At 40.9% G+C, this 22,075-nt stretch overlaps 2 long non-coding RNA genes across 2 annotated transcripts; both read right to left on the bottom strand.

Annotated features, from left to right (window-relative positions):
* Positions 1–5,939: 5,939 nt before the first annotated feature.
* LOC120113356 lies at positions 5,940–6,836 on the bottom strand. Its single transcript, XR_005515272.1, has 2 exons — positions 6,797–6,836; positions 5,940–6,115 (listed from the first exon to the last, which is right to left on the bottom strand). It is a non-coding gene; the product is annotated as an uncharacterized LOC120113356 (long non-coding RNA).
* Positions 6,837–18,127: 11,291 nt separating this feature from the next.
* LOC120113355 lies at positions 18,128–19,063 on the bottom strand. The gene is made up of 2 exons (XR_005515271.1): positions 19,024–19,063; positions 18,128–18,311 (listed from the first exon to the last, which is right to left on the bottom strand). It is a non-coding gene; the product is annotated as an uncharacterized LOC120113355 (long non-coding RNA).
* Positions 19,064–22,075: the final 3,012 nt, after the last annotated feature.

Raw genomic sequence — 22,075 nt, 5'->3', positions numbered from 1 at the left:
TAGTGTTTATTTTTTAAACAAAATTTTAAGGCCGTCTATTTCTCATTAAATTTGCTTTTCAATACAAAGAAACTGTCTAATAAATCCAATTTTTTTCTCACTTTCAGATAACCTAACAGAAGATAAATTTGCATGGGCGCACGTGAGTGCACGCACCTGCGCATGCTCAAAACTTAGCCCAAGCTGAACTCGATGAGGCCTATGTCAAGATGCAAACTTGGGTCGTTCGTAGCTCATTCAAGTTGTCACACCTCAGAGTTGAAGTATGACATGACTATGCTACCGAGAAATATGACCCACGATAACATGAAACAACATTACATTAAACTTTCAAATCCATCTCAAATATAATAGAATAAATAAAAATTATCCATTAAGTACAACCAATACTGGTTCAGAGCATTTAAATCCAAACATAAATACCAAACTCAAAATCTTCAATATTCAGAAAATCATTAACTATAAAATCATAATCAATTTAAAATACTAAAATTCTTCTACAAAATCGCCAAACTCACTAACGCGACCTCCAAGTTTGGACCATCCTTCATTTCTATCAATCCCATTTGTCCTAAGAGAGAAAAAAAAAAATATGAGCGACCCTATTTGTTTTCCTCACCCACAACCACAAGATCACTTGGGTCCTAGACAGTGGCGAAGCTCGGCCAAACTCAGAAGAAAGGAGCCGAAACAAGGCTCCCTTGTGCCGGCTCAAATCCAAGGAAATGAAGGCCAAAATACCAAGGAAGAACGAGGAAAAGATGAAGAACTCATACCTCGGTCCGGCGAGGCTTTCCGATGACTTTCCGACAATAAATCAAGAAGGAAACTTGAAAAAGAAAGCTTGAAATCGGTGGCAATCTTTGGCGATTCCGATAGTGAAAAGAAAGAAAGGGGGATTGAATAGGTGATATCCTCGAGTTCTAGATGAATTCGGATTTGCCTTGGGAGCCTCCAGTTTCTGCCGGAATCGAAGGACGGAAGGAGGAAGGATACTGCTTGCATCGTGCCATAAGGCACGGTGGCCTTGGGCCTCGCCTCTTTGGCCCGGCCCACAAGCCCAATTAAATGCAGGCCGGTCAATGGATGGGGGCCTCACACAAGTAGTTTCACTTGCATACTAATGAAAAATAATGGAAAATAGTAGGAAAACGATTTTTTTTTTGTTTTTTGTTTAGACGCTGGTCTCAATGAAACAATAATTTTTTGAAAAATCATAGAAATTTCAATTGAAAAAAAAAACATTTTAGTGAAATAATGAAAAGGTAAATTGATAGTTTCTATCTCTATTATGTAACAATCATTGTAATGCAATAATGGCTAAGAGTGGCAATTATGTGTATATATAACGAAAAGGGGGCTCTGTGAAACCAGTGTAGTGATCATTATTTTGAACCATGACTTTATGTATAAAGCAACTACAGGTTTGTTTGCATATGGATATATATAGGACAATTACACCGAAACCACCACAGTTTTTTTTGCTCAAACATGTGGAAACTAGTGCAAACTTGTCACGCCCCGAATCCGGACTTAGGCCCGGGACGCGCCAGACGCCGCACACCCGCACGGCGGACCGCACGGGCGTGCAAGGCTGAATAATCAGACACTCAAGTCACAACATCAGATCACAATATCAATACTAAAAATCTATCATTTATGATAATCAAATCAATAATTCAATTTCAAATGTCTCAAATAAAGTTGGTAACATTTATTTACAAGATCAATTACTTATGACAAAATGAATCTAAATCTATCTATGTCCAATGTCATAAGTCCTCTCCTCCCGAATCCCCTATCAATCATCTCCTGCAATTATGTCAAAAACAGGTATGAGCTACAACAGCTCAGTAGGTAACAACATGCATAAAGTCACGATAACATGTATTAAAGCATATGCAATATAACTACAGGTCATGTGCACAAATAAATATGATGATCCGCAAACCAATCCGATACTCAAGTAATATATATATATATATATACCATCTTAGTCTATCATATCACGCATAACATAATCCACATATCTACCGCATGACTACGGCCACATCACCCAGTGGCATGGTCACACCGAAGTGTCAACACTCTGCTCCAAATGGAGCCCTGCACCGCAGTGCTGCACCCCAGGGTGCCCCAATCTCTGCTCCTCAGAGCATGCTCCGCAGAGCCAAAACACCCCATAGTGCCGGAACTAGCTCCTCATACAAGTCGACAGGGCCAACGTTTCCACCCCATTGGCGGGAATCCTAGACAATAGTCACGCGGTCTCCAAAATCACATCCACAAATTCCAACAATCAAACTTAATATAAACATAAGTTTTCAAAAACCAATATATATGCATAATAGATTTTCAGATGATCGATTTACAGTCAAAAACATGCTTCTAAATGATAATACTGCCAAGAATATAAAACATATCAATATGCTGGAAATAATCACACATATGCATAGTACATGTAAATCATACTTTAAGCAAGGTTACCTACCTGGGTTCGCTTAAAAATCCCTGCCACTGATATCACGAACCCCTGATTAAAACACAAACATTAATTATTTAATTAACTAAGAAACATAATTTAAACTATTCTCAATTCCTTAAATTTCTAAGTTCATGGATCTAAGAATGGGCCCCTAAGATCAAACATAGACCCTAAAATCAGGATCCTTTAAACCCAAGTCAATTGTGGCCCAAACAGATTAGGCCCAATTGAACCAAACCGGATAACAGGTCCAGATCAGATCTCAGGCCCATACCAAACCAGCCCACAGATCCAATTAGGTTCAACTCAGCCCAACACAGATTCTCCAACCCAAATTCTTGACTCAGATTCAGACCCTAATCAGAACCCATTTACTCCAACTCGGATCAAACCCTATTCACAGCATAGGTGAAACCGGTTCACAGTTTGAACCCGGTCCAAGATCTGGTTCACAAATCAGGCACGGAAATCGATGCAAGGAAAAACACCCAGCCGGAAGAAGAAGAAGAAGAAGAAGAAGAAGAAGAAAAAGAAGGAGAAGAGGAAGAAGAAGGAGAAGAAGAAGAAGAAAGAAAGAAGGGGGGGGTGGCTGGTGGCTCCGGTCGGCCCTCGACGGCCGACTGTGGCCCTCGACGGCGGCGCTCGGCCCGCCGCCGTCGGCCATCCCACTGTCGCAAGCCGAGCGGAGGAAGAAGAAGAGAAGAAAGAGAGGAAGAAAGGGAGGAAAGAGAGGGAGACCGGGGCTGGAAGCCCGGCCCCCGTTCACCCACCTCCGACCGAACCCATTTCGGCCGGATCGACCCCGGCCGGCCACCGTCGGCCGGCCGAATCTCCCAAAAGGAACTTCCCCGAAACAGGGGAAGTAAAACCCATTGATTCCCATCGTTTCTCTCCCCTTAAATCCAAAAAAAATAGGTCTATGTTGTCTTGCTCACCTCCGGTCGTCGACGAAAGGATACCCGGCGGCGGTGGCGGCGGCGGTGGCTCCGGCGATCCTTTCAAAAAAAAAGGAAGAAGATGAGGGGAAAAACTCAAGTTTTTTTTTTTCTTAGAGGGATGGGGAAAAGGATGGGGCTCGGATGAGGCTCTCAGAGGAGAGAAAGAGGGAGAGAGAGAGAGAGGGAGAGGGAAGAGGGAAGAGGGGGGTGGGGCGGAGATCCCGCTGGCCGTTCGGCCGGCGTGGTCTTCGTGGGCAGACCACGATGACCCAACTGAAGTCGGCACTCCTTGCCGACTTCAGTTCGGGTCTTCACACTCTAACCAACTAAAAAGAAATTTCGTCCTCGAAATTAAAACATACCTCAATCCAAGAACAAGGCAGGAAACTTCTCTCTCATCTCCTCCTCCAGCTCCCAGGTGGCTTCTCTCTTACTGTGATTGCTCCACTGCACCTTTACATAAGGAATCGTGCGCCTCCTCAAAACTTGGTCCTTCCTATTTACCACACGTAGTAAGTTCTTTTGATCTCCTTCAAAAGAATTCCAAACTCCCAACCTTGGATTAAAATGCCATAATTATATCCCAAACAAATTAATTTCTCTTGATTCTACATAGAGATCATAATTGGCTTAATAGAAATAGGAGAAATCTTTAGTATCAAATCCTCTTAATATTCTATAATCATTTTTTTTTTCTTTTCTTTCTCCCACATCATTCCAACAAATAAGAGATCCATGTTAAAACATTCCAAGTCTAAGACCAACCAAGGAATCATCAATCGTAAATGCTAAATTTAACATGCCCAAGATTCTCCCAAAAGTTGTCAACAATAGAAGATCCACAGGTGAAAATTACAGAGCTACCTTTAGATCATCCATAGAATCAACAACATTCTCCTGAAACTAACTCAAGTATTTCATCATAATGCCTTTTAGATCAAATATTAATGATCTTAACCAGTTTCAAAATAAGTCAAACCACCAGACTTCCGCTGCACACTCTGATTTAATTCATTTAATTCTTTAAAGTCACAAATGATTTCTGACTAAAGTATCACTTTGCATTAAGACTAAGAAACTCCAAATTTCAAATTTCCAAGTAGAACTAGAGCAAAACCTCTAGATCTTTTTGTCCTCAATTTATATAGAGTATACTTACCATAACTAACCCCCAATCCTTTAGTCAAGTTTAAGGTCACTACGTGATCTCCACAACCTTCTTAGAATCCAAAAATATCTAGGTTTAATTTAAAGGGGTAATTCTTGTATTCCTTTAGCAATTTACTCAGAAAATCTACATTGATTTTCCTTCCAACAGAATTTACTTCAAATTCAATGGGTTAGAACTGTTGAGCCAATATCCCTATGAGTAGGAATTAACCCTATCAACCTCCAAATTCTTTTTCACCAAAATTCTTAATGTCTATGATCAATGCTACACATAATAACTCACATAAGCATCTCAAAATCGAAATTTCTACTCAATTTTGTATTTTACAATGACAAAAATTTCTAGTTAGATCATAAACCGAGACTTGAGTTCAAATTAACACATCCAATAGTCTCCAACAATTATAAGAAAATTCAGGAGCCCAATCCGAATATACAAATTCAAGTAATTAGAATTCTCCACCAATTTGCTTACTAGCCCTAAAAATTTAACCCACCAATAGAAATACATCTATTTAAAATATCCAAACATGTCAATACCAAATATAATTTCATATACAGATTTAACCTCGAAGAACAATTTGCTTTAATATTATGAAAAATCGTTCTTAGCTTACTCCAATGCTATAATAGATCCATGCACAAACTCTACTCTAATAATTACCAACAAAACCAAAAGTACTATTACATCTGCACCCATATCATGTTTGAACTTTCAGATCACTTACACAACATCTAAACATGATATAACTAATATGCCAAGGCTAACCTTCCTATACATGCCTTAGGTCTACCCTCTCTTATCATGATCAAAGACAATTTATACTTTCCTTCCACACTCATCGAAAACCAAATCCGATGCATACATTTTATCACAATGCCCAGTGATCTCACACCTTAAGCACTGAATTTAATTATCATGTCCCAAATGATCATAACCTTAAGCTATGATATATTTCTGTCACGATCCCTAGTGATCTTAAACATATGCTCAGATTCCAACTGGTCACATTTTCCAATAAGCTTAAACCTCAAACTTTAATGCCACTAAGGCCACAGTCCCTAGTGGTCTTAAACCTTAGATTATAATATCATTCTTGTTACAATCTCAAGTGATTATAAACCAAATCTCTGATAGTTTTTCTATCATAATTCTCCACTGATACTCACCTGAACATAAACCCTAGGATACCTTAACCTTAAGCTCTGATACCACTAAATCTGTCACGCCCCGAACCCGAACTTAGGCCCGGGACGCGCCAGACGCCGCACACCCGCACGGCGGACCGCACGGGCGTGCAAGGCTGAATAATCAGACACTCAAGTCACAACATCAGATTACAATATCAATACTAAAAATCTATCATTTATGATAATCAAATCAATAATTCAATTTCAAATGTCTCAAATAAAGTTGGTAACATTTATTTGCAAGATCAATTACTTATGACAAAATGAATCTAAATCTATCTATGTCCAATGTCATAAGTCCTCTCCTCCCGAATCCCCTATCAATCATCTCCTGCAATTATGTCAAAAACAGGTATGAGCTACAACAGCTCAGTAGGTAACAACATGCATAAAGTCACGATAACATGTATTAAAGCATATGCAATATAACTACAGGTCATGTGCACAAATAAATATGATGATCCGCAAACCAATCCGATACTCAAGTAATATATATATATATATATATACCATCTTAGTCTATCATATCACGCATAACATAATCCACATATCTACCGCATGACTACGGCCACATCACCCCAGTGGCATGGTCACACCGAAGTGTCAACACTCTGCTCCAAATGGAGCCCTGCACCGCAGTGCTGCACCCCAGGGTGCCCCAATCTCTGCTCCTTAGAGCATGCTCCGCAGAGCCAAAACACCCCATAGTGCCGGAACTAGCTCCTCATACAAGTCGACAGGGCCAACGTTTCCACCCCATTGGCGGGAATCCTAGACAATAGTCACGCGGTCTCCAAAATCACATCCACAAATTCCAACAATCAAACTTAATATAAACATAAGTTTTCAAAACCAATATATATGCATAATAGATTTTCAGATGATCGATTTACAGTCAAAAACATGCTTCTAAATGATAATACTGCCAAGAATATAAAACATATCAATATGCTGGAAATAATCACACATATGCATAGTACATGTAAATCATACTTTAAGCAAGGTTACCTACCTGGGTTCGCTTAAAAATCCCTGCCACTGATATCACGAACCCCTGATTAAAACACAAACATTAATTATTTAATTAACTAAGAAACATAATTTAAACTATTCTCAATTCCTTAAATTTCTAAGTTCATGGATCTAAGAATGGGCCCCTAAGATCAAACATAGACCCTAAAATCAGGATCCTTTAAACCCAAGTCAATTGTGGCCCAAACAGATTAGGCCCAATTGAACCAAACCGGATAACAGGTCCAGATCAGATCTCAGGCCCATACCAAACCAGCCCACAGATCCAATTAGGTTCAACTCAGCCCAACACAGATTCTCCAACCCAAATTCTTGACTCAGATTCAGACCCTAATCAGAACCCATTTACTCCAACTCGGATCAAACCCTATTCACAGCATAGGTGAAACCGGTTCACAGTTTGAACCCGGTCCAAGATCTGGTTCACAAATCAGGCACGGAAATCGATGCAAGGAAAAACACCCAGCCGGAAGAAGAAGAAGAAGAAGAAGAAGAAGAAAAAGAAGGAGAAGAGGAAGAAGAAGGAGAAGAAGAAGAAGAAAGAAAGAAGGGGGGGTGGCTGGTGGCTCCGGTCGGCCCTCGACGGCCGACTGTGGCCCTCGATGGCGGCGCTCGGCCCGCCGCCGTCGGCCATCCCACTGCCGCAAGCCGAGCGGAGGAAGAAGAAGAGAAGAAAGAGAGGAAGAAAGGGAGGAAAGAGAGGGAGACCGGCGCTGGAAGCCCGGCCCCCGTTCACCCACCTCCGACCGAACCCATTTCGGCCGGATCGACCCCGGCCGGCCACCGTCGGCCGGCCGAATCTCCCAAAAGGAACTTCCCCGAAACAGGGGAAGTAAAACCCATTGATTCCCATCGTTTCTCTCCCCTTAAATCCAAAAAAAATAGGTCTATGTTGTCTTGCTCACCTCCGGTCGTCGACGAAAGGATACCCGGCGGCGGTGGCGGCGGCGGTGGCTCCGGCGATCCTTTCAAAAAAAAAGGAAGAAGATGAGGGGAAAAACTCAAGTTTTTTTTTTTTCTTAGAGGGATGGGGAAAAGGATGGGGCTCGGATGAGGCTCTCAGAGGAGAGAAAGAGGGAGAGAGAGAGAGGGAGAGGGAAGAGGGAAGAGGGGGGTGGGGCGGAGATCCCGCTGGCCGTTCGGCCGGCGTGGTCTTCGTGGGCAGACCACGATGACCCAACTGAAGTCGGCACTCCTTGCCGACTTCAGTTCGGGTCTTCACACTCTAACCAACTAAAAAGAAATTTCGTCCTCGAAATTAAAACATACCTCAATCCAAGAACAAGGCAGGAAACTTCTCTCTCATCTCCTCCTCCAGCTCCCAGGTGGCTTCTCTCTTACTGTGATTGCTCCACTGCACCTTTACATAAGGAATCGTGCGCCTCCTCAAAACTTGGTCCTTCCTATTTACCTGTAATAACCCCAAATTTTTTTTTTTTTTTATATATAAAAAGGGATAGAATAGTCCTTTAAAATTGATATAAGGGGTAAAATTGGAAGGAATCAAAAGATAATGGCATAGTTGTAGATGCATTGAAGTGGTAAGGGTAAAATTGGAAGGAATTAAAAGTTAATGGCATAACGGTAGATATGTTGAAGTGTTAGGGGCAAAATGGGAATTTAATAATATTAAACAAAGGGTGAATAGTGTTTTGATGTGATTTAATTGGAGGGTTTGAGCTGGTGAAACCGAGAGAAAGAGGGAGGGGGTTCTCAGGCGTGAAACAGAGGAAAGAAAGAAAGGAAAAGAGAAGAAGAAGAAGAAGAAAGAAGAAGAGGAAGGGGATTCAAGAAGGAAAGGGATCCCGGTTGCACTTCCAGCTGAAGGAAAAAACGTAGATCTCCTTCCCCTCTACGCAAGGACCTCGATTTCCAAAAAGAAAAAGGTAAATATCCATCCCTATCTAGTCTTTTGATGACATTAGGCTATACAAAGGGTGGATATAGTCTAGAGGGGTCGGATAAGGGTTGTAGAGGTGGTTAAAAGAAGAAGAATCGGATTTTGACAAATTTTTCCGGCACTACGGAAAAACTGTGTCGAAGTCCCAACTTCGGCAAATTATTTAGGGGGTCAAACGGCCTCCGATGATGATGCATGTTATCTCTTTGGAATCCTCTATGAGTGTAGAATGTTAGGTAAAAATTTCATCAAATTTGGAGTCCTGAAAGTAGATCAAAACCGGGATGAAGTAACCCACTGTCAGTTCGGGTTACTGTTCATCCGGGTGGAAAATAAGGGATTTCATGCCATAATAGGGTATTAAGCCTAGATTAGGCTAAGGGAGACCTTGTACTCGTGCAAGGGAGTCCCTAATACACATAAATGATGAGTTAATTAATAGAAAAAGAAAAAGAGAAAGAAAAGAAAAGATTTAGGAAACAGGGGAGCTGAATCAATTAAAGTTTCCTATATTATAATTGGCACGTAGATTATAGCCCTTGATACAAAACTAAATATATTGTAAATGCATGTATCAGTTGGGCAAGAAGCTAGGGAACAAGAGGAAGAAGTTTTCCACTGCCAGCTGTAGATTTTTGGAGGCGTATCAGGGCTGTGCCAGATTGACAGGTGAGTGGGAGCCATGTACTTTGCACCATGAGCATTCTTAATTCATTTTCATGAATATCGCCTAGTGTGAATTGATTCCACTTGTGCATATTGACTGATATTGTAGTAGATTCCTCTATAATCTTGATTCTCCATGCTTGATTATTCTGTACATGCATTTGAGGGAACATTGAGAGGAATTACGAGAGGTTGATGAGTAATCAAATTGATTCCGAATTGTGAAATGATTTCTTTTGTAAATTGATTTCATTTTCTCTATTTCAAAGATTTGTAGAGCCTTTTTAGTGGTATATTGAGTTGTATTGCACTTCCTTGACCCTCACTTCTAACCCTGATGTTAGTTTATGATTGGGTCATGATTAAGTGAGTGGTAGTCTTGATTATGCTCCTTTTTAGTAGAGTATTGGGAGGGTGCATTATGGCATTTATGCATGGCTTGGCAGTATCTGCAGGACACCTATAGTCGATGGGGTTGAACATCGGCCTTTGTGCACATAGTAGCCTTCTGGGTGGGCGGAGCCCAGTCCCTTCCTAGGGGGGACACGGCCCTAGGCGTAGGATCGGCCGGTCCTACGACTTATATTCTGCTTGCCGCCGGGCATAGTAAGACCCCGCGAGGTGCAGTATGGCTTTCCGCGGATGTAGAATTCCCGCGAGGTGCCGTTTAGTATGTAGATGCGAGATGAATTTCTGTTCTGGATACTGGCCAGCATTTACATGATCAGTGTGGTATCTTATCCTGCATATGCATGTGACAGTGGGGAGTTGTTGCTGGTTCGCCTGGGGCGTAAAACCCACCTCCCGATAGCTGTTTAGCATTTACATTATCGATATGGTGTCTTATCCTGCATATGCATGTGACAGTGGAGAGTTGTTGCTGGTTCGCCTGGGGCGTAAAACCCACCTCCCGACAGTTGTCTAGTGATGATTTACATATTGGTGTGGTGTCATATTCGATATATGCATATGGCAGTAGGGAGTTGTTGCTGGTTCGCCTGGGGCGTAAAACCCACCTCCCGATAGCTGTCTAGTGATGATTTCAGCATATTGACACCTGATTTGTATGTTCCAGCATTATGATCTGTTGAGCATATTCATGAGTAGCATATATGTTTACTTGATTATTCCATATATGCTTCAGATGAGTTGATATTGATTGTGGTGATATTGATGATTTACTCCATATTCTCTATGTTGAGATCATGTTCATCTTGTTATTGATCTTGAGATTTCATCTCGAGCCATGATTATATTCTGTCTCATGTGCATAGTACTCTCTACTCCACTCACTGAGTATTTATATACTCACTCCTCAGTTTGGTGTTTTTGATTGCAGGGCAGGTATTGTATAGAGAGGAGCAGGATTAGTGGTTGCCTGCTAGCTGTGCCGCTCCATAGTATAGTATAATGTAGATAGAGGTTTATACCTTTTGGTGTATTATAAACCTTCTATTGTATATAGTGCATAGTTACAGTCATAGATCCTGTTGTGGATATGGGTTTGACCATGGATAGAATGGGAACCAGATTTTTATACAGTTGAGTTATATGCCTGTGATGATGTATTGATATATATTGTCCAGGTTCGTTATGTGACAGGTTATGTGATTGCTGCTCTGACAGGTAGCGTTTTGTATGTAATGAGATAATCCTGACAGGTCACCATAGGAAAGGTGATCATTTTGTGCATGCATCATGCCAAAATTTTCAGAATTTATTGATGATTAATAGGTAGTAGGGTTCTACGTGGTGGCTGGTGGCCTTATGCCTACCCGCACCCTAGGACCGTCGCGGCGGCCCGCCGGGAACAGGGCGGGGGTCGTGACAAAGGTGGTATCAGAGCAAAGGTTAAGAAGAGTCCTGTCAGAGCAATAGGGTGAGTCAGGATTAAGTATAGGATTATACTATGGAGCATAAGGTTTTTCTGTATGTTAATTTATGAGTCATTTACAATTCAGTAAAATATATTATGACTCAGTGTGTAACGACTGCCCTCTCTTTTTAACTCTTTTAGAGACATATAAAGAATACCTCCAAGGAGAGGATCTGCTCGTCCTGGAAGGAGGATGGAGCCAGATATAGCATTGGATGCGGGTTCCGCACATGTCGAGCCCCAAAGAGAAAAATCTCCTCCTGCTGATAGACGGAGGGTTGATGATCAAGGAGAGGTAGGAAGTAGAGATGCATTGATGGAACGGTTACTGGCGGAGAATCAGGCTCTGAGGGAGCAGATTGCTCGGGGGAAACCTCCTGCCCCGTCAGTAGTATCTATCCCACCTCCTGTACCTGTGCCAAGAAGTTTGGCCAGGCGGGCTCTAGATGATGAGGGGATTACTGTACAGGAGTTTCTGAGGCTCAGAACCCCGAAGTTTAAGGGAGAAGAAGGTGAAGATCCTCAGAGATTTCTGGAGGAGACTGAAAAGATGATACGGAGACTGCCCTGTTCTGATGCAAGAGCTATAGAACTTGTAGGGCTTACAATGAAGGAAGATGCCTGGGACTGGTACCAGAGACAAGTGGAGGACAGATTGTACAGTAGGAATCCTCCAACCTGGGAAGAGTTCAGGCAAGCAGTGATGGATGAGTTCTTGTCTCCGGCTGAGAGGGAGAATCGGGCTCTTCAGTTTGAGAGGCTGAAGCAGATGCCCGGAATGAGCGTATCTGAGTACGCTCGTGAGTTCACTAGATTGGGGAAGTATGCTCCTTACATCATCCCCACTGAAGCTGCCAGGATAGAAAGATTCAGGCGGGGTCTGATTTCCCCGCTTTATAATGCAGTACTGGCAGTAGAGGTCCCCGCCTTGTCTAGGCTGATAGATAAAGCAAAACAGTGGGAGACCAGAAACAAAGAGGAAAGAGCTGAAAGAGAACAGAGAAAAATGAGTGTGGGGAAGGAGCAAAGCAGTAGAGATAAATCTGAGGGAGTAGATCTCTCGGAGGGCCCGACGGAGCAGTCTGTACGCTCAGCTCCACCTGCCCCACGTAAGAGGAAATGGAGGGAAAGAGGTCAATCACAAGATACTTTTCTACCATCAATACCTCGTCCTCCGGTCACTATGGCCAGAACTGAATCCAAGTTCCAATCATGGCCAGTATGTGGCATATGTGGGAAGCAGTACCCTGGCAGATGCAGAATGGGTCAGGGAGTGTGCTACAGATGTGGACAGCCGGGTCATTTTGTCAGAGAATGCCCGCAGGGTGCCACCCAGCAGTTTGTGCCTTTAACATCCAACCCTTCTGTGCAGATGGACAGGCCTAGTAGTAGGGGGCCTGTAGGCAGAGGCAGAGGTCAGACACCAGCGTCACAGCAGAGTGTTGGACCATCTCAGCTGTTAGCTCCAGCAGGCAGAGGGCAAGGAAGGGTGTTCACGGTAAATCCACAGGAGGCACAGGCATCGAATGCAGCTATGACAGGTATACTCCTCATTGATAAGATTAAAGCTAGAGTGTTATTTGATTCTGGAGCTACCCATTCATTTGTGTACCCTTATTTTGCTAAAAAGTTAGCTAAGGATAAGATATTAATGCATATCCCCTTAGCTATTAGTACACCTGTAGGGGATAGTATAGAAGCGAAGTATGTATATCCTACCTATGTGGTAGAGATAGAAGGTAAAACACTCCCAATTTATTTGATTCCCAATACCACACCGAGCAGAATATGAAGAGCAGATACACTCACCCCTTTGAGTAATCAGGTAATTTACTCTTTTAAATTCGAGGACGAATTTTATATAAGGAGGGGAGGATGTAATAACCCCAAATTTTTTTTTTTTTTTTATATATAAAAAGGGATAGAATAGTCCTTTAAAATTGATATAAGGGGTAAAATTGGAAGGAATCAAAAGATAATGGCATAGTTGTAGATGCATTGAAGTGGTAAGGGTAAAATTGGAAGGAATCAAAAGTTAATGGCATAACGGTAGATATGTTGAAGTGTTAGGGGCAAAATGGGAATTTAATAATATTAAACAAAGGGTGAATAGTGTTTTGATGTGATTTAATTGGAGGGTTTGAGCTGGTGAAACCGAGAGAAAGAGGGAGGGGGTTCTCAGGCGTGAAACAGAGGAAAGAAAGAAAGAAAAAGAGAAGAAGAAGAAGAAGAAAGAAGAAGAGGAAGGGGATTCAAGGAGGAAAGGGATCCCGGTTGCACTTCCAGCTGAAGGAAAAAACGTAGATCTCCTTCCCCTCTACGCAAGGACCTCGATTTCCAAAAAGAAAAAGGTAAATATCCATCCCTATCTAGTCTTTTGATGACATTAGGCTATACAAAGGGTGGATATAGTCTAGAGGGGTCGGATAAGGGTTGTAGAGGTGGTTAAAAGAAGAAGAATCGGATTTTGACAAATTTTTCCGGCACTACGGAAAAACTGTGTCGAAGTCCCAACTTCGTCAAATTATTTAGGGGGTCAAACGGCCTCCGATGATGATGCATGTTATCTCTTTGGAATCCTCTGTGAGTGTAGAATGTTAGGTAAAAATTTCATCAAATTTGGAGTCCTGAAAGTGGATCAAAACCGGGATGAAGTAACCCACTGTCAGTTCGGGTTACTGTTCATCCGGGTGGAAAATAAGGGATTTCATGCCATAATAGGGTATTAAGCCTAGATTAGGCTAAGGGAGACCTTGTACTCGTGCAAGGGAGTCCCTAATACACATAAATGATGAGTTAATTAATAGAAAAAGAAAAAGAGAAAGAAAAGAAAAGATTTAGGAAACAGGGGAGCTGAATCAATTAAAGTTTCCTATATTATAATTGGCACGTAGATTATAGCCCTTGATACAAAACTAAATATATTGTAAATGCATGTATCAGTTGGGCAAGAAGCTAGGGAACAAGAGGAAGAAGTTTTCCACTGCCAGCTGTAGATTTTTGGAGGCGTATCAGGGCTGTGCCAGATTGACAGGTGAGTGGGAGCCATGTACTTTGCACCATGAGCATTCTTAATTCATTTTCATGAATATCGCCTAGTGTAAATTGATTCCACTTGTGCATATTGACTGATATTGTAGTAGATTCCTCTATAATCTTGATTCTCCATGCTTGATTATTCTGTACATGCATTTGAGGGAACATTGAGAGGAATTACGAGAGGTTGATGAGTAATCAAATTGATTCCGAATTATGAAATGATTTCTTTTGTAAATTGATTTCATTTTCTCTATTTCAAAGATTTGTAGAGCCTTTTTAGTGGTATATTGAGTTGTATTGCACTTCCTTGACCCTCACTTCTAACCCTGATGTTAGTTTATGATTGGGTCATGATTAAGTGAGTGGTAGTCTTGATTATGCTCCTTTTTAGTAGAGTATTGGGAGGGTGCATTATGGCATTTATGCATGGCTTGGCAGTATCTGCAGGACACCTATAGTCGATGGGGTTGAACATCGGCCTTTGTGCACATAGTAGCCTTCTGGGTGGGCGGAGCCCAGTCCCTTCCTAGGGGGGACACGGCCCTAGGCGTAGGATCGGCCGGTCCTACGACTTATATTCTGCTTGCCGCCGGGCATAGTAAGACCCCGCGAGGTGCAGTATGGCTTTCCGCGGATGTAGAATTCCCGCGAGGTGCCGTTTAGTATGTAGATGCGAGATGAATTTCTGTTCTGGATACTGGCCAGCATTTACATGATCAGTGTGGTATCTTATCCTGCATATGCATGTGACAGTGGGGAGTTGTTGCTGGTTCGCCTGGGGCGTAAAACCCACCTCCCGATAGCTGTTTAGCATTTACATTATCGATATGGTGTCTTATCCTGCATATGCATGTGACAGTGGGGAGTTGTTGCTGGTTCGCCTGGGGCGTAAAACCCACCTCCCGACAGTTGTCTAGTGATGATTTACATATTGGTGTGGTGTCATATTCGATATATGCATATGGCAGTAGGGAGTTGTTGCTGGTTCGCCTGGGGCGTAAAACCCACCTCCCGATAGCTGTCTAGTGATGATTTCAGCATATTGACACCTGATTTGTATGTTCCAGCATTATGATCTGTTGAGCATATTCATGAGTAGCATATATGTTTACTTGATTATTCCATATATGCTTCAGATGAGTTGATATTGATTGTGGTAATATTGATGATTTACTCCATATTCTCTATGTTGAGATCATGTTCATCTTGTTATTGATCTTGAGATTTCATCTCGAGCCATGATTATATTCTGTCTCATGTGCATAGTACTCTCTACTCCACTCACTGAGTATTTATATACTCACTCCTCAGTTTGGTGTTTTTGATTGCAGGGCAGGTATTGTATAGAGAGGAGCAGGATTAGTGGTTGCCTGCTAGCTGTGCCGCTCCATAGTATAGTATAATGTAGATAGAGGTTTATACCTTTTGGTGTATTATAAACCTTCTATTGTATATAGTGCATAGTTACAGTCATAGATCCTGTTGTGGATATGGGTTTGACCATGGATAGAATGGGAACCAGATTTTTATACAGTTGAGTTATATGCCTGTGATGATGTATTGATATATATTGTCCAGGTTCGTTATGTGACAGGTTATGTGATTGCTGCTCTGACAGGTAGCGTTTTGTATGTAATGAGATAATCCTGACAGGTCACCATAGGAAAGGTGATCATTTTGTGCATGCATTATGCCAAAATTTTCAGAATTTATTGATTATTAATAGGTAGTAGGGTTCTACGTGGTGGCTGGTGGCCTTATGCCTACCCGCACCCTAGGACCGTCGCGGCGGCCCGCCGGGAACGGGGCGGGGGTCGTGACATTACCACACGTAGTAAGTTCTTTTGATCTCCTTCAAAAGAATTCCAAACTCCCAACCTTGGATTAAAATGCCATAATTATATCCCAAACAAATTAATTTCTCTTGATTCTACATAGAGATCATAATTGGCTTAATAGAAATAGGAGAAATCTTTAGTATCAAATCCTCTTAATATTCTATAATCATTTTTTTTTTCTTTTCTTTCTCCCACATCATTCCAACAAATAAGAGATCCATGTTAAAACATTCCAAGTCTAAGACCAACCAAGGAATCATCAATCGTAAATGCTAAATTTAACATGCCCAAGATTCTCCCAAAAGTTGTCAACAATAGAAGATCCACTGGTGAAAATTACAGAGCTACCTTTAGATCATCCATAGAATCAACAACATTCTCCTGAAACTAACTCAAGTATTTCATCATAATGCCTTTTAGATCAAATATTAATGATCTTAACCAGTTTCAAAATAAGTCAAACCACCAGACTTCCGCTGCACACTCTGATTTAATTCATTTAATTCTTTAAAGTCACAAATGATTTCTGACTAAAGTATCACTTTGCATTAAGACTAAAAAACTCCAAATTTCAAATTTCCAAGTAGAACTAGAGGAAAACCTCTAGATCTTTTTGTCCTCAATTTATATAGAGTATACTTACCATAACTAACCCCCAATCCTTTAGTCAAGTTTAAGGTCACTACGTGATCTCCACAACCTTCTTAGAATCCAAAAATATCTAGGTTTAATTTAAAGGGGTAATTCTTGTATTCCTTTAGCAATTTACTCAGAAAATCTACATTGATTTTCCTTCCAACAGAATTTACTTCAAATTCAATGGGTTAGAACTGTTGAGCCAATATCCCTATGAGTAGGAATTAACCCTATCAACCTCCAAATTCTTTTTCACCAAAATTCTTAATGTCTATGATCAATGCTACACATAATAACTCACATAAGCATCTCAAAATCGAAATTTCTACTCAATTTTGTATTTTACAATGACAAAAATTTCTAGTTAGATCATAAACCGAGACTTGAGTTCAAATTAACACATCCAATAATCTCCAACAATTATAAGAAAATTCAGGAGCCCAATCCGAATATACAAATTCAAGTAATTAGAATTCTCCACCAATTTGCTTACTAGCCCTAAAAATTTAACCCACCAATAGAAATACATCTATTTAAAATATCCAAACATGTCAATACCAAATATAATTTCATATACAGATTTAACCTCGAAGAACAATTTGCTTTAATATTATGAAAAATCGTTCTTAGCTTACTCCAATGCTATAATAGATCCATGCACAAACTCTACTCTAATAATTACCAACAAAACCAAAAGTACTATTACATCTGCACCCATATCATGTTTGAACTTTCAGATCACTTACACAACATCTAAACATGATATAACTAATATGCCAAGGCTAACCTTCCTATACATGCCTTAGGTCTACCCTCTCTTATCATGATCAAAGACAATTTATACTTTCCTTCCACACTCATCGAAAACCAAATCCGATGCATACATTTTATCACAATGCCCAGTGATCTCACACCTTAAGCACTGAATTTAATTATCATGTCCCAAATGATCATAACCTTAAGCTATGATATATTTCTGTCACGATCCCTAGTGATCTTAAACATATGCTCAGATTCCAACTGGTCACATTTTCCAATAAGCTTAAACCTCAAACTTTAATGCCACTAAGGCCACAGTCCCTAGTGGTCTTAAACCTTAGATTATAATATCATTCTTGTTACAATCTCAAGTGATTATAAACCAAATCTCTGATAGTTTTTCTATCATAATTCTCCACTGATACTCACCTGAACATAAACCCTAGGATACCTTAACCTTAAGCTCTGATACCACTAAATCTGTCACGCCCCGAACCCGAACTTAGGCCCGGGACGCGCCAGACGCCGCACACCCGCACGGCGGACCGCACGGGCGTGCAAGGCTAAATAATCAGACACTCAAGTCACAACATCAGATCACAATATCAATACTAAAAATCTATCATTTATGATAATCAAATCAATAATTCAATTTCAAATGTCTCAAATAAAGTTGGTAACATTTATTTGCAAGATCAATTACTTATGACAAAATGAATCTAAATCTATCTATGTCCAATGTCATAAGTCCTCTCCTCCCGAATCCCCTATCAATCATCTCCTGCAATTATGTCAAAAACAGGTATGAGCTACAACAGCTCAGTAGGTAACAACATGCATAAAGTCACGATAACATGTATTAAAGCATATGCAATATAACTACAGGTCATGTGCACAAATAAATATGATGATCCGCAAACCAATCCGATACTCAAGTAATATATATATATATATATATATATATATATATATATATATATATATATATATACCATCTTAGTCTATCATATCACGCATAACATAATCCACATATCTACCGCATGACTACGGCCACATCACCCAGTGGCATGGTCACACCGAAGTGTCAACACTCTGCTCCAAATGGAGCCCTGCACCGCAGTGCTGCACCCCAGGGTGCCCCAATCTCTGCTCCTCAGAGCATGCTCCGCAGAGCCAAAACACCCCATAGTGCCGGAACTAGCTCCTCATACAAGTCGACAGGGCCAACGTTTCCACCCCATTGGCGGGAATCCTAGACAATAGTCACGCGGTCTCCAAAATCACATCCACAAATTCCAACAATCAAACTTAATATAAACATAAGTTTTCAAAACCAATATATATGCATAATAGATTTTCAGATGATCGATTTACAGTCAAAAACATGCTTCTAAATGATAATACTGCCAAGAATATAAAACATATCAATATGCTGGAAATAATCACACATATGCATAGTACATGTAAATCATACTTTAAGCAAGGTTACCTACCTGGGTTCGCTTAAAAATCCCTGCCACTGATATCACGAACCCCTGATTAAAACACAAACATTAATTATTTAATTAACTAAGAAACATAATTTAAACTATTCTCAATCCCTTAAATTTCTAAGTTCATGGATCTAAGAATGGGCCCCTAAGATCAAACATAGGCCCTAAAATCAGGATCCTTTAAACCCAAGTCAATTGTGGCCCAAACAGATTAGGCCCAATTGAACCAAACCGGATAACAGGTCCAGATCAGATCTCAGGCCCATACCAAACCAGCCCACAGATCCAATTAGGTTCAACTCAGCCCAACACAGATTCTCCAACCCAAATTCTTGACTCAGATTCAGACCCTAATCAGAACCCATTTACTCCAACTCGGATCAAACCCTATTCACAGCATAGGTGAAACCGGTTCACAGTTTGAACCCGGTCCAAGATCTGGTTCACAAATCAGGCACGGAAATCGATGCAAGGAAAAACACCCAGCCGGAAGAAGAAGAAGAAGAAGAAGAAGAAGAAGAAAAAGAAGGAGAAGAGGAAGAAGAAGGAGAAGAAGAAGAAGAAAGAAAGAAGGGGGGGTGGCTGGTGGCTCCGGTCGGCCCTCGACGGCCGACTGTGGCCCTCGACGGCGGCGCTCGGCCCGCCGCCGTCGGCCATCCCACTGTCGCAAGCCGAGCGGAGGAAGAAGAAGAGAAGAAAGAGAGGAAGAAAGGGAGGAAAGAGAGGGAGACCGGCGCTGGAAGCCCGGCCCCCGTTCACCCACCTCCGACCGAACCCATTTCGGCCGGATTGACCCCGGCCGGCCACCGTCGGCCGGCCGAATCTCCCAAAAGGAACTTCCCCGAAACAGGAGAAGTAAAACCCATTGATTCCCATCGTTTCTCTCCCCTTAAATCCAAAAAAAATAGGTCTATGTTGTCTTGCTCACCTCCGGTCGTCGACGAAAGGATACCCGGCGGCGGTGGCGGCGACGGTGGCTCCGGCGATCCTTTCAAAAAAAAGAGGAAGAAGATGAGGGGAAAAACTCAAGTTTTTTTTTTTTCTTAGAGGGATGGGGAAAAGGATGGGGCTCGGATGAGGCTCTCAGAGGAGAGAAAGAGGGAGAGAGAGAGAGAGGGAGAGGGAAGAGGGAAGAGGGGGGTGGGGCGGAGATCCCGCTGGCCGTTCGGCCGGCGTGGTCTTCGTGGGCAGACCACGATGACCCAACTGAAGTCGGCACTCCTTGCCGACTTCAGTTCGGGTCTTCACACTCTAACCAACTAAAAAGAAATTTCGTCCTCGAAATTAAAACATACCTCAATCCAAGAACAAGGCAGGGAACTTCTCTCTCATCTCCTCCTCCAGCTCCCAGGTGGCTTCTCTCTTACTGTGATTGCTCCACTGCACCTTTACATAAGGAATCGTGCGCCTCCTCAAAACTTGGTCCTTCCTATTTACCACACGTAGTAAGTTCTTTTGATCTCCTTCAAAAGAATTCCAAACTCCCAACCTTGGATTAAAATGCCATAATTATATCCCAAACAAATTAATTTCTCTTGATTCTACATAGAGATCATAATTGGCTTAATAGAAATAGGAAAAATCTTTAGTATCAAATCCTCTTAATATTCTATAATCATTTTTTTTTTCTTTTCTTTCTCCCACATCATTCCAACAAATAAGAGATCCATGTTAAAACATTCCAAGTCTAAGACCAACCAAGGAATCATCAATCGTAAATGCTAAATTTAACATGCCCAAGATTCTCCCAAAAGTTGTCAACAATAGAAGATCCACTGGTGAAAATTACAGAGCTACCTTTAGATCATCCATAGAATCAACAACATTCTCCTGAAACTAACTCAAGTATTTCATCATAATGCCTTTTAGATCAAATATTAATGATCTTAACCAGTTTCAAAATAAGTCAAACCACCAGACTTCCGCTGCACACTCTGATTTAATTCATTTAATTCTTTAAAGTCACAAATGATTTCTGACTAAAGTATCACTTTGCATTAAGACTAAGAAACTCCAAATTTCAAATTTCCAAGTAGAACTAGAGCAAAACCTCTAGATCTTTTTGTCCTCAATTTATATAGAGTATACTTACCATAACTAACCCCCAATCCTTTAGTCAAGTTTAAGGTCACTACGTGATCTCCACAACCTTCTTAGAATCCAAAAATATCTAGGTTTAATTTAAAGGGGTAATTCTTGTATTCCTTTAGCAATTTACTCAGAAAATCTACATTGATTTTCCTTCCAACAGAATTTACTTCAAATTCAATGGGTTAGAACTGTTGAGCCAATATCCCTATGAGTAGGAATTAACCCTATCAACCTCCAAATTCTTTTTCACCAAAATTCTTAATGTCTATGATCAATGCTACACATAATAACTCACATAAGCATCTCAAAATCGAAATTTCTACTCAATTTTGTATTTTACAATGACAAAAATTTCTAGTTAGATCATAAACCGAGACTTGAGTTCAAATTAACACATCCAATAGTCTCCAACAATTATAAGAAAATTCAGGAGCCCAATCCGAATATACAAATTCAAGTAATTAGAATTCTCCACCAATTTGCTTACTAGCCCTAAAAATTTAACCCACCAATAGAAATACATCTATTTAAAATATCCAAACATGTCAATACCAAATATAATTTCATATACAGATTTAACCTCGAAGAACAATTTGCTTTAATATTATGAAAAATCGTTCTTAGCTTACTCCAATGCTATAATAGATCCATGCACAAACTCTACTCTAATAATTACCAACAAAACCAAAAGTACTATTACATCTGCACCCATATCATGTTTGAACTTTCAGATCACTTACACAACATCTAAACATGATATAACTAATATGCCAAGGCTAACCTTCCTATACATGCCTTAGGTCTACCCTCTCTTATCATGATCAAAGACAATTTATACTTTCCTTCCACACTCATCGAAAACCAAATCCGATGCATACATTTTATCACAATGCCCAGTGATCTCACACCTTAAGCACTGAATTTAATTATCATGTCCCAAATGATCATAACCTTAAGCTAT

This window comes from Phoenix dactylifera, chromosome 15 (assembly GCF_009389715.1).
Source record: "Phoenix dactylifera cultivar Barhee BC4 chromosome 15, palm_55x_up_171113_PBpolish2nd_filt_p, whole genome shotgun sequence".
Lineage (NCBI taxonomy): Eukaryota > Viridiplantae > Streptophyta > Magnoliopsida > Arecales > Arecaceae > Phoenix > Phoenix dactylifera.
The sequence above is the reverse complement of the archived record's forward strand: the minus strand, read 5'-3'. Positions and strand labels throughout refer to the sequence as shown.